Source organism: Corapipo altera, unplaced genomic scaffold (genome assembly GCF_003945725.1).
Source record: "Corapipo altera isolate COAL_440 unplaced genomic scaffold, ASM394572v1 75, whole genome shotgun sequence".
In the NCBI taxonomy this organism is placed as follows: Eukaryota; Metazoa; Chordata; class Aves; order Passeriformes; family Pipridae; genus Corapipo; species Corapipo altera.
The window spans coordinates 14,653,368-14,666,894 of record NW_020884887.1 but is presented as its reverse complement, the minus strand read 5'-3'; positions in this window follow the sequence as shown (position 1 = coordinate 14,666,894).

Sequence of the window (13,527 nt, the reverse complement as noted above, 5' to 3'; positions counted from 1 at the left end):
CTCAGCTTTAGCTGGGAGCAGGGGAGGCTCTGCCAGGGGACGCTGGGGACGTGCCCTGTGCACTGCCAGACCTCCTGCAGGGCTCCTCGGGCCAAGTGCACCTGACAGGGCAGAGAATTTGGTGTTACTGGAGTAGATGGTCATGAGGTGTCCTCCTGACAGGGATGGCGAGGGTAGCTGGAGTCATGTGTCTGTGTGGGGGTGTTTGGCAGAGATGGTGGGAGCAGTACATTCAGCAGTATAATCACTGCAGCATCCAGAAAATGCTGATGTTAATGCCCAGAATTGATTTCCTTTTTAACTCTGCAGCTAGACTGGGACATAGCACTTGCTAGCCAGTATTTTTAATGTATTGTTACTTCTTTTCTGTAATTCCCTTAATTTTCCTCAAACAAAGGGGAAAGCTAATTTACTTTGCTGAGGCAAAGGCAGGAGGGAAGCCACAGGCACCTGAGTACCACTGTGTCTCTCATCCCTTGCATGATTCCCAGGGGTCTGCAGGAAAGGGGATGATTCTTTTCTGTGTGGCTCAGTGCAGAGTAACCAGAGGATGATTTCTGGATCCAGGGGTGGGAAGCAGCTTGCTGTGTTGGCTGCACAAAAGCAAAGAGCTCCTAACAGCTCTCTGCCGAGCTGCTGTTGCTTTCTTCTCTCTTAAACATCTATCGTTAAAAAATATTGGCCTTGTAGCGGGAGGTAAAAATGAGCAGAGGGCCTGGAGATACACGTGTTTTCTGAGTGTCTGTGCTGCAAGAACATCTCTGTTTATGTGCTGCAGCGTTCACATTCTGTTCCAGCCATGCCCTCATTTATTTCATGGTACAGGAGCAGTTACAGGCTCCTCACACCGCCCCTGCAGCCTTCCTGCCTTCCCTCTGCACAAAAACATCATCCTCGCTGTTGCTACAGGCAAATCTAAATACACCAGTGCTTGGGGTTTTGGAAAGGCTTCCCGTGTTGGCTGGGGATGCTGCTTTACTGGAATGAGAGCTTTTCCGCTCTGACAGTCGAAGAACCACAAGTTCAAATCCTGAGGGATCTGTCCAGGCTTTTGGAGCAGGATCTGATTCCCCAGCAGTGGAGGTTTTGCTTTGGGAGCCTGCTGGCAGAGGAGCTGGAAGGTAAATCGGTGTGCCCAGTGTGCCTGGTGGCTCCCTCAAGGGGTGTTCATTCTCCCCTGGCTGGGGGTGAGTGGGAAGGAACAGACACTGCAGGACAGCTCCTCACTGAGGTACAGAGGTGAGAGATCCTTCCCCAGCCGGCACAGAAAGTGCCAACACGGAGCATCCCATGGAGCTGAGGATCCCCCTGGGAACTGGCTGAGGAGCTGGCACAAGGGGTTGTGTGTTGGAGGGGTGCTGGGGCTCTCCTTCCCCCAAGGGGCCACTGCTGGGCAGCGTTTCCTGCCTCAGCAATGCCTGCTGGCCATCCTGCAGGGCTGGACCTGTTGTGTGGCCTCTGGGAATGAACGGCCTCCTGTGAGCCATCACCCCCCTGTCACCCGCTTGCTCTTGCTCAGGCCCTCTGCTCTCTGGCAGCTCATCTCCTCCTGGAAGCATAGTAGCAGGAGGCAGCCTGTTACTCCCATGTCTCTGTTTATTTTCATTACCAAAAATATTTGTACAGCGGCAGAATTTGATTTCTAAACCTCTGTGTGTTCCAGCTGTTTGTTCCCAGCTGGAGCTGAAGACATCTGCTCCCAGGGTGGGGATCACTGCCTGAGCTCCTGCCCTCAGCTGTGCTCCTGAGAACCAGCTGCACCCGGGCACGGAGGGCTCCCAGTGCCAGTCCTGGTGCTTGTGGCACAGAAGAGGAAGATGCAGAAGGCAGGCAGGTGACAGCAAGGAGCTGATCCTGTGATTTGGGATGTCACTGCTGAGGAAAGGCTACCTGGAGCACATGAGGAGTGGTTTTGGTGAGGCCGCTGGCTCAGAGGACAGGAGGGTGACACGGCCTCTTCCTGGCCGTGACGTTGGTGCCCGTCGGCTGAAGGCCAGCGCTGGGACTTCCCCTGCCCAGTACCTGTTGCTCAAAGTTCTGTGGGTTGAGCAATGCCCTGGGTGGCTCTGTGGGCAGGGGCAGCTCGTGCACCCAGATCCGGCCCATCAGCACCCAGGGGATCACCACAGTCCGGGCTGGGGCTGAATAACCAGCCCAGTGGTTTGTGGGGTGAGCCCGGCCACAGGGATGCTTCCCACTGGGGTCGGGTGCTCCTGTCCTGCTGCAAACAGCTGCTGTTGTCTCAAGGCCAGGTTTGCCCACAGCTCCTGGGCCTTGCAGGACAGCCCAGCAGCCGTGGGTGCCCAGCCAGCACCGAGGGTGAGGGCCGTGACCGTGGGCAGGGCTGTGCTGCCGGGCGGCACCGACCGGGCTCCGGCCCAGCCAGCAGCTCCTTATTGCAACATCCCAAAGGAAGTATTTGGGCCGTAGGCTGGTCCCAGATTTCCAAAGCAGCACAGGAGATAAGCAGATGCCTTTTTCTTGTGACACAGCTGCCCTGCCTGTGCCCCAGCCCTGGCCAGGCCTCAGGCGGGGAGAGGAGCCCCAAGTGTGAGTGCTGCTGGTGGGTCCTGGGACAATCCACCTCTCACTGCATGAACACCTTTGTGCTTCCTGTTTGCTGTTCTCTTCCTTAAAAACCTGCAACCTGTTTCCTTTGGTAACAGTTTTTCTGTAGGCAGAGCTTCCCAGAGATGAAGTGATAGACCAAGAAAAATCTTCAACTTTTTTATCTGGGAGGGGAGGTGGCAGGAGGGAAACATCCTGCTCTGGCTCATCCTTTTCCCATTACAAAACCACAACCTTGTGTGAATGAGAGGAAGCCACTTCCTCCAACGTAGGTCACTGGGGAGCCCCGTGGGGCTGCAGTGCCAGTGCTCAGGGCCATCCCTGGGCCACTGGGTTTGAGGCCATAAAGACACTGTTTAATGCTGCTATTTTTTGGTTTGAAGATTTCACCTATCCCGTGCTTTCTAAACCACTGAGAGAGAGGGACTCTCTGTGGCCACTGTGCCTTTGGCTGCCCCTGTTGTTGAGTTTCTCCCCCTGTAACCAGAGTGTCTGTTTAATCTGGAACTTGTTTTGCCTTCCTCATTAACTCCTCAGCCTGAGTTCTGGTGGCACTGGTGGGACAGACACAGCTTTTTTCTTCAGGAAGAGCAGTAAGGAGGAACAGGGAGCTGTGCAGGTCACGTGCAGCTCTGCTGTGCTGGAGCAATTGTGACCAGCCCTGCTCTCATCATCGTTTCCTTCTCCAGCAGGATGGGCTGAAGCTGCAGCTCTGGGACACACGAATGTGTCACATGGCTGGGGCCAGCTGGGAGAGCTGAAGGTACAGTTTGTCCAGGCCTGTTAGCAGAAAAAAAACGTTTTCCTCGAGTGGCATTGAAAATGAAAGTGGTGTTTCTTATGGAAGTGCATGTAGCCGGGCTGAGGAAAGATGGGTGAGGGCATTTCCTTGGGAAATGAGCTCCTTACTTCCCAAGGGTTCATTATTTTAGTTTCCTCAGCTAATTGAAAAGATTTCTAGAATGTTTCCACTAAAGTCACCAGAAGAAAAGTGGTTTATGAACAGCCCAGAGCCAGCACAGAGCACAGTGGGGAGAGAACCTGGAGGGACAGCCCAAGTCTGGGCAGGGGGATCCCAGCAAGTGCCTTGGTTGACTCCTGGTGCTGACACTGGGCCGGGGGTTGGACCTCTCCTGAGCAAACATCCTCATCTGGGGGCTCTGGGGTGGAGATTGCAAAAGGTCCCTATGCTACAAAGGTGTCAGTAAACAGTGACTTTAGGGCAGAGGGTACAAAGGGTTTGTGTGTTTGATTTTCCTGCCAGGGATGCTTTTCACTTCAGAGGACTTCGATGTGCTTGCAAAACTACATTCAGCAATTCTTCTGTAATTGCTTCAAAATTACAGCCACGAGCAATTATAGTTTTCAATAGCTTCGTGAGTGCACTGAATCCTAAGAAATTAACTACCACATTTTCAAGGAGTAAATTTATTAATAGCAGCTGTAACTAAAAATCTTGCTTAATTTTGATCACTACCAGAAGAGATGAAAAAACAAGGGCTCCTGTTTGCATGTATTAACAATATGACTGATAAAATTTGAGGGAGATATTCTGGGCAAACAAGAAAATTACAGCTGTGCTGCTTGTGCTGCAATAATTAATGATCATGCACTTTATTCTCCAAAGCTGTTTTTCTTGTACAGTTTAACTAAAGGTCTTGATCTCTGTCATTTCACATGACATTGTTCTGAGGCTGGTCAGGCTGTAAAAGCCATCAGCCTGGAGGAGAATTTATTTTTCAAAATACAGCTTAAAATCTCCAAACTATTTCTTAAATTATAGGTTAGTGAAAAGCAGGCTCTTCCCATGGAAACAGATACAGTTTTTTAAGAAAAGCAGGCTCTTCCCATGGAAACAGATACAGTTTTTTAAGAACTGTAAGACTTGAACTGATTTAGAATTAAAATCAAGGGCTCTGTCCTGGGCTGATGAGACTCTCTGTGGCTCCTGGCAACCACAGCTCTTCACAGCTGTGAATTCAGACACCCATTTTTAGGGGGAAAATAATCCTAAATACAGCTTTCCAGAGATGTTGTAGTTGACTGTTGCGTCCTCGTCTGCTTTTTCCCAGGCTGGCTGGCTGGGAAGCTGCTGACCCTGCTGGATCTCAGGCTCATCCTTCCAGTGAAGGAATCCCTGGCTTGGCTGGAGCCCACACGGGGTTTGTCCAGTGCATGTCACCAGCCTCAGAAATACGGGGTGAATTCCTGCTTTTTCGGGATGGTTACAGCAGAGGTGGGTTTGGAGGAAATGTCTTCATCAGCCGTGTCTGTCCTCTGCCCTCGTCACTTCCAGGCAAAACATGAGAGCTCATTAGGCGTTTCTAATTAATTTGGGACGTGGCTATTTCCTGCTCAGGCTGTCAGCCCAGGAGGCGGCTGAGCAGCACTGCTGGAGCATGGGGTGGTCTCAGTATCCCAGCAAACGAAACACTTTCCCCAAAAAAACCCTCACCCCCTCCTTGCCCACAGTGTTTAAACTAAATGGTTTTAAATAAAAGAGGGTCAATTCAGGTGAGATATAAGGAAGAAGTTTTCTTCAGTGAGGGTGGGGAGGCCCTGGCACAGGTTGCCCAGAAAAGCTGTGGCTGCCCAGCCCTGGAAGTGTCCAAGGCCAGGTTGGATGGGGCTTGGAGCAACCTGGGACAGTGGAAGGTGTCCCTGCGGGGCTGAGGCTGGATGATCTTTAAGGTCCCTTTCAACCCAACCCATCCTGTGATTCTATTACAGCTTCATCTGCTGGACCACTGCTGGTGGGCTGTGCAGCAGACACTGCACCTTCAGGTTTGGGGTGTCCCTGACACCTGTCTCCTCTCACAGTCTCACCAGACCCCAGGAGATGCCTTTATTGGTGATTCCCATCCTCTACTGGAGAATCCCACCCAGGCTTCTGCTGAGCTCTGCTCTCTTAGTTTCTCATTGCAATACTCTGCTTGCCATTTCTGATTGCAGATTCTTCACCATGTGTGTGCACATCCTTCTTTAGACCACAACTGAAAAAACTCGGGTGGTTCCTGCTGCCTCAAGGTCTCCTTAACTGCAAACCCACAACCTGTTTCCATTTCTCTTGGTACCTTCTCTAGAAGTGCATCACTTCTGTAACACCTCCTAGAGACAGGGTGTTTGTGGGAGTCACTGTGCTTCCTAGGGGCCAGGCAGGTCACTGCAGGAATTTCATGGTGTTCCCCCTTTTAATGGAAATTGCAAATATGTTTCCAGACACGGCTCTGCCAATACCCCAACAGCAGCCTCTGTCACCTCTTCAGTGTTTTGGACTGCGGAATGCTTCTGTCTCAGCTTTCACCTAGGTGGAATGAAATGCCTAAAAATCTAAAGAAATTGTGTCTGCCTTGATGTCATCACTGCTGTCCTACCTAATAAATATTTTCCTGACTGTTAAATTCACAGTATCACAGTAAGAAACCAAAAAACCACCAGTCCCTTCTCTCTGAGCGAGAGAATTACATCCATGTGGGTAAGCAATTGTAGGTAAGTGCTATTTGTGTACTTAGGTGGCATCTGGTTTATTGGGCGGAGCACTGAGCCACACACTCGATAACTTGCATCACCCTCTGATTCATACAATCATCTGACCTTCATCTAACTGCTGCTCTGCTTTTATTTCCTTTGCTCCCTACAAGTTACAGTAAAGGAGATTCTCCCTGTGCTCCACACACAATGCTTCCTTTCATGCAGGGAATGGTTGTGCTTTTAGCATTTAAAAAAACAAGCAGCAGAAGCATCTAGTGGAAAAGCACAGGATGGAGCACCTCTTCCCTCTCCCCCCACAGACCACAGGCACTCCAGGGTGAACCCCCAGCCCCTCGGGGTGGGATGACAGGGCTTGCAGGGAGGGTCCCTCCCTGTTTTGTGTGTGGAAAAGTGAGCAGGTCTTCCAAGAGGAGTCTAACTCTGCTGGCTCTGGCTGGGGCTGTACCTTCAGCTCCTGCCTTTCCTCTGGACCTCGTGTGCCTCCCCTGCAGCTGAGGAGGGACAGCCATCTCCATCATGGCTCAGCTCTCTGACACATGAAGGTAAAAGGGAGTCTGGTGATCTCTCAGCAGGAGCATCTCAGCTGTCCACTGCAGGAGAGCTTTGGGTGGTGGGAAGAGGCCAGCACAGGCTTTGGAATGCTGCTGGGAATCAACATCCCCTGACACAGAATTACTGTGTGACGTTACCAAGGGCAGGGTCTCTCGAAGGAAGGGAGGAAAACCACATTGAGTGGAAGAAGAGTCATCTGCAGATCTTTTTAAAGTTAAAAATAGTCAGGATTTTGTCTGCAGAAGACAGTTTGTTCTGTTGTGCTGCTGGCATCATGTGAGCAGGCCGTGTGCTTCTGCATTTGAAGGCTCAAACTGACACGCTGAAAACAGGAACTTTCTGGATATTCCACATGCCTGAGATTTAAAGGTTTCAGCGAGTTGCCTGATATCATCTCCTCTGTATGGTTGTGCTTGGGTGGGGGAACTAAACATCTCATTAGCTCTGTAGGGTCATTAAAAGCCATAGAAGAGATCATAAGGAATAATAAGGATGTATGACATCCTGCGAAGACAGCTGATAAAAGCAGCCGCCTCTGCCACCGAGCGCTTCAAGGCGAGGGGACCCAGTTCAGCAGCGTGGAGGAGCTGAGTGCTCGCTAACTCATGTCAGCAGGAGCTGTTTATCCTCCCTTCATCAGGAAAATCAGACCGACAGCATCGAAATGTGACTAAAACCAGAGGATGATGCAGGGAATTCTGGCCTACATAACTTTGCAATGAGTTCACCGAGCATTCCTGGCTCCCAGGCCTGGACTGAGGCTACTAAACTGTGCAACATTTCCTTGTAATCAAATTATAGTTTATACACACACACAGAGCACAAACACACAGACCTCTACCTTCCTACAAATGAACAAAATGTCTGCAGACAGTGGAAAGCTGATGTGATGCTGCTGAATTGTCGCTCTGGCCTCAGCTACGATAGCAAAGCTCGTGGTTGTTGCAAAGCACCCTGACACCAGCAGCAAGAGAAGGGCAAGAACTGCGAGTGTTCCCCAGCCTTGGTCTCGATTCAGATGCTGTAATAGTTCTTGTAGGATTTCACAAACAAGTAGCATGTATTTGATTGCATAAAGCAGCGAAATCGTGTGTCAGGCTTTTATTCCCAATTTCTTAATCTTAGATGATTGCCAGTTAAGAAAAAGTCTAGACCGTTGGCCTGTTCTTTGGCAGAGGAGAAGTTGTTTATTATTTTTCCACATGCTCGGAGAATTACTCCATTTACTTAAAAAGGGGAAGGACTAAAATCCTATTTACTCTAATCTTTATCATATTTAAACTGGCTGTTCTCTGTAGGCATGTCCCCTTCTTTTACTAGCTCAATGTTGTTGGCCAAAGTGTTGTCCCCTGACAAATGCCACAGATGCACAGAATGGTCACATTGAGTTATGCAAGTGTTTGGCTTTTTGCCTCTGAAAATAGCTGCTCAGTAGAAAAATACAAATCCCATTGCATGTTCTCTCTGGGTTATAACAGGTCACAGACACAAAATCCCTGCTGTTTGTGAAATCTTCTTGTGGCTTATAATTGTACAACATTTAATGACCCCAAAAAATTAATGAAAGAGATGTTAAATGTTTGGAATTAGATATGTTAAATTGGTAAGTGATGCCAGATTACTGGTGGGGAGTTTTCCATGGAGTTTCCATGGCAAGTTTTCTTTTTGTTATTTCTTTTTTAAGTCTTCATCTTTATCTGTGCCCAGCCCATTCTTTTCCCCACCCTCCCCTTTCTAATGGTTTTTGGCATGAGGTTTCCTACGGCAAATGAAGAAAATCTTTCAGCTGAAGCTGTAACCTGATTATAGGAACAAAGAACACACAAATGGGGCAGTCACCAGACTCCAGATTGCCTCCTGTCAGGGCAGGTTTTCCCCCGCCACCCCCATCTTTAATTTTTTTCAATCTTGAGCGTGGACATCTGTATATTGTTGCTGGATACCTCCAATATCTAGACAGGTCCATATGCTCTTTTGGGTTTTGCCAACAAAGTGCTGGAATCAAATATCTGTAGGTTGTGTGTAGCAAAAATAAAACAGCAGCAGACAGACAAAAAATTTGATTAAAGAGCCTGTTTCAGGCAGAGCTGCTCCTTTGCAGAGTGTGTACTTTTGGGGGGCAAGAACTCATGGCTCGGAGCAAACCAGCTGGTTTTTAGATGTTATTTTATAACAATTTTGAATGTTTTTGTCAGTTCTTACTCTGTTTCACCAGGCACTGTTGATACTGTTGTACAGTACACCGTGCCTGGGGCAGGTTGGATGCTCCAGTGACTTGGCAGCAGTGCTTTCTCTCCTCATCTCACTCACATTCATCAGGGCTTGGTGACTGCAGCAGGGTGGTGGCAGGCCCTGGACAGACCCTTTCAGGTCACTCAGCAGTGGCAAGGGGTAGGAATGTCCTTCTTCATACCTGTCTTTTCCCATAGGAACCAGGAAGAGAAATGAGGAAGATGGGAACACACATAGTGTCACGGGACAGCCAGTGCTCTTCCAACACAAACAGCTTTCACTGTCCTCACTGGCAGCTCTCGGAGGGTCCAGATCAATGCCAGTCTTTGTGTTCGTAGAAACCTTAGTAAATGAACAGCAAATAACCCAATTCACTGCTTCCTTCTGCAGATTGCTCCTGACTGGGGAACTGGGATTCCAGAAGCGACCTGGTGTGTGACTGGCCAAGGGTTACCTGACACGAGGGGCAGGGTGGGATGTTCCCAACACACTGTGCATCCTCAAGCACAAAATATTCATTACTGCAGAATTTGCACCTGCCCCCCATTAAGCCTTTCCCATGGACATCCCATAAACTGCCCTCAGTTGAGAGATGTGCCCTTCAGGTGGGAACTAAGATGTAGGAAATGGTTGCTCTCTCCTGCTGAGAAATGGCTCAGGCTGCTCCAGGGAGCAGCTGGGGCTTGTCATTCCCTCTCTTTGCATGCTAATATAATCTTAAAACCTTTCAATCTTAAGGCTGACTGTATTCCTAGTCCATTCACACCAGCACTCAGCACACTAGAGACCATCAGCTGTGTGACAGGGAACATGAAAAGCAAAGAAAGTCTCCCTTGGAGGTAAAACCTAAGTATCTCTACTTATGTAACAAAGTGCTGCATCCCCAATTTAAAAAGTGTCAGGCTCCCCGTTTGTTTCAGTCTTGTGGATAGAGGCTGGAAAGCAATTGTTTGACTGTCACAAGGAGCTTATGTGCACATGGCTTTTACCCTTCAGGAAAAACCTGTACGTGGAAGGAAAGCTGAGCTAGTCTTCAGTTAGAGAGAACAAAGATGTGGGTTTAGTTTTTAAAAATGTTATTATGATACAGCAGAGAGATAGAGATCTCACAGTTTTGATGCTTCTTTTCCAGCTTTTACCCTTATCCTTTGCACTGAAGCTCTGGGAATATGCACAGTGGGGAATTTCACCTCAGAAGGGGCAGAATTAGCAGTACAATACAAAATGACCATTTTTGGTTTTGATTTCGCAAAAATAATTTGGTATTTCACATTTAATTTCAGAAATGGAAATTTTAAGCTGCAAAATGCTGTTTTGGCCAGGAGATCAATGTTCTTATGCAGCTGCCTGAGCAGTGTTGTGCCTTTTGTAAAAATGTAACTTTCCTGCAGAAGGTGAATTTCCACAAAATTTCCAATGATGCCTTTGCCTCCCCGATTTCACAGACTTTTACTGAACCGTCATAAATATGTTCTATTCAGGAAGTTCATCATCAGAATAAGCATATATGGTAAAACTGTCTGAAGAGGTTCTTCCCCTTGGGAATCCCAGAATATTTTGTTTTCCTCTAGTGAGGCAGAGAATTAATTTGTGTATCTTCCTTGCGGTGTGTTAACCACATACTTAGCTGGTAGTTGTTGCCAATGAAATGCATGAATCTCCAAAGGGAATTTTTTTTTCCAAAGCTAAGAGACCAATAGCCTAACAGCCAGATTGGAGAACAAGAGGAAGGAAATTGCCAGGCTGTAATAAAACTCACAGGACAAGAAACACATAGAAACATAAAAATACAAGTTAAAAGTATTTCAGTGCATGTTGATTATGAATCTTTCCCGGTGGGAGAGGTGAGGAAGTTGAGTTTTACCCTGAGGAATCTGGGATGGGCACACGGTGGTACAAGGCGTGAGATGAAAAGGCATCTTTGGGAGTGTCAGTGAACCAGAACAATTGAGGGAACATACTGGGAGGAGGAGAAGTACTCCATAACTCAGCTGGTCTTCCCAAATTCACGGATGTTTGAAGCAGAAACAATCTCCTGAGACTGAAACTCATCTGTATTAATAGCAAAGCACCTTTGACTCTTATATGTAAGCCTACAGATACTGCTGGTTTTCAATAAAAAACTCTGTGATAAGTAACGGCGCTTTATTTGGGCACAGTGATACAATCCACACAAAAAGGAAGCAAATTTTCCCCTCTGCATGGACAATCACCATCCTGCCTGGCCACATCCTTCAATCCCAGCCCTAAAATTACTCACTTGTGAAAGCCTCTTAATTGTGTTTAACTACGTCGGCTTTACCACCGGGAGACCTTGGCTGTAACGCCAGTCAGCACTTGGGATCATGACACTCGTTTCCATTGTTCTCCAGATATTTGGGAAAATAAACCCGACAGCTAAAATAACCCCTGGAATAATTGCAGCTATTAGAGGCATTACCTACCCAAATTCGGGTATTTTTGGAGAGAGGAAAGTCTTGTTTCACGGGTCAGTTTTGCCAAGCAATTAAATTGGACTGGCAGCTTTGGTTCCTGTGGAATAGCTCTGGCTCCCCTACTGCTCCTTGCCTGTAGGAGAGGAGAATTTGTGTGCAAAAGTAAAAGGACTTTTTAGGCTATTAACTTTATTCCCATATTGTGTGTCCACCTCAGTATTATGGTCATTGCAGGAATGCTAAGCAGCTGGAATAGGTGGTAGAATGAGTTCCCTTCTAAAAACCAAGAATAGGGCTTAAATTTTTACAGATCCATTAGAACTGTGACAGCACAGAGTTCAGCAAAATCTGACGTGTTTTCCTAGTCTTTAATAAATTTTTTTCCAGCCACCTCCACCTGGGGAGTATTGACTAGTCTTTTACATTATCTTTAAGTATAAACTGAGCTGATAAAGAAAAATTACTTGATTTGCTGTTGCATCTCTGGTTAAAAAAAAAAAAAAAGGAAGGAAAAATAAGAAAAAAAAAGGATCGTAATAAAGAAGGATTCATGCTTCAGTTCTTTTATTCTTGCTTTTCCTCAGTCATCCAGGAGAACTTTTTATCTCCATCTTTTCCATTTGGTTTCCTGGTAGAGAATCTCTGAAGATTCCCACACTAGTGGAAATAATATTTTATGTACTAAAGTTGAAAAAGGATAACGTGTTCTGCCAAATAACTAGTACAAACTTCTGACCTTTGGAACGATAATAGACATGGTATTTGGAAATGCTACTTTTACTACGGAAGTTCAAAATGAAGGAAAAAAAAAGAAAAAAAATCAGCTTTGCTAGACTTTATGGGACTGAAACTAACTCATTTTTGAGAGATCTTATGTTCTCTCTGTCGTGGTTGCAGGGTAATGACTGTGTGATGTTAAGGGTAGTTGCTTTTAAGATCCAGGCTGTCCATCCCGCTGTTGTATCTGCAATGGTACCAGGCACAGCCCCAGCACAGTCTACAGCAGAGGAAATGTCATATTTCCTCAGCTTTTTCTTTGAAGAAAACACTAGAAATATTATAAAACAACTTGGAATGGACAATAAAGTCCTTGAGCACAACAAAGATGATTGTGCCATAAAGGGCAAGTGGTAAAGAAAATGGGAAGGGGTGGCTGGAGAAAGGGGAGAAACAAAAACACTCTTGTTTGTTAGGAAGGAAAGAGGAAAAAAAAAAGGACAAACACAAGTTGTGTGCCTGCATAGCTTTGATCTCCTAAATTTACTGAATTGGACTTCGGGTAGGAAGGAAATCTTCCGAGGCGTGTTTGATACACGACGGCTTCCTGGTGTCCCCGAGGGGCTGTTGGTGCTGGGAACGCGGGGCTTGGGAGAACTTTGTAAATCCCTACAGGGCTCCCGAGCTGTGCCAGCAGCTTTTTAATATTTAATATAAAGAGCTCCCAATTCGCAGGCCGGTCCTTCCATCCCCATGCCCGGGGCCTCAGTGGGCAGCGCGGGGATGGGGTCACTCCCCAAGCCAAAGGCTTGGAGCAGCTCAGGAATCACGGAGGCCAATGTCCTGCGAACAGCAGGGCGAGGAAAAGGTGGGAAGGCAGGGAAACCACGGGGGCAGCGGTGCCATGACAGCGAAGCGAGCCCTGCCCACGGACACTGGCTGGGGCAGCGCATCCCAACTGACGTGCACTACACGCAATTAATGCAGAAAAAGCTTTATTTCGAGTGTAGGTGAATGCAGAAAATGCTGTATTTGGGGCGCAGAGGCGGCACAAAAGCTACTTTCAGCAGAAACTCAAGGCCCCGCCAGCCCTCACAGAGCGCGGGGGCAGAGCCGCCTCAGCGCGCACGCGCCGGGCCCCTCCCGAGCCTCGCGAGCCTTCGCTCCGCACCGCCCGCCGGCCCCGCCCCCGCCCGCCCAGGGGGGCGGAGCTCGCGCCGGCCCCGCCCGCCCCTCAGCCCCGCCCCTCGCCCCTCTCGCTGATTCTCGGGTTAAAGCGCCCGCGCTCGCGTTTTTCCGGGTCTGGGGGATGCGCGCCGGCTGAGCGGGGCGGGGGGTCCCGGCGGCACCGGCGGCTCCCCGGCGGCTCGAACGGAGGCGCGCGCTCGCCCCCCCGCCCGCGGGGGCTCCTCTCTGCGGGACCCTCCGCCGCCCCCCGCCGCGGAGCTCCCCGCCCGCCCGCGCGGCTTTGTGCGGGCGCGGGAGGGCGGAGCCGCGGGGGCCGCGCGCGGGGAGTCCCGCTCGGGCCGGT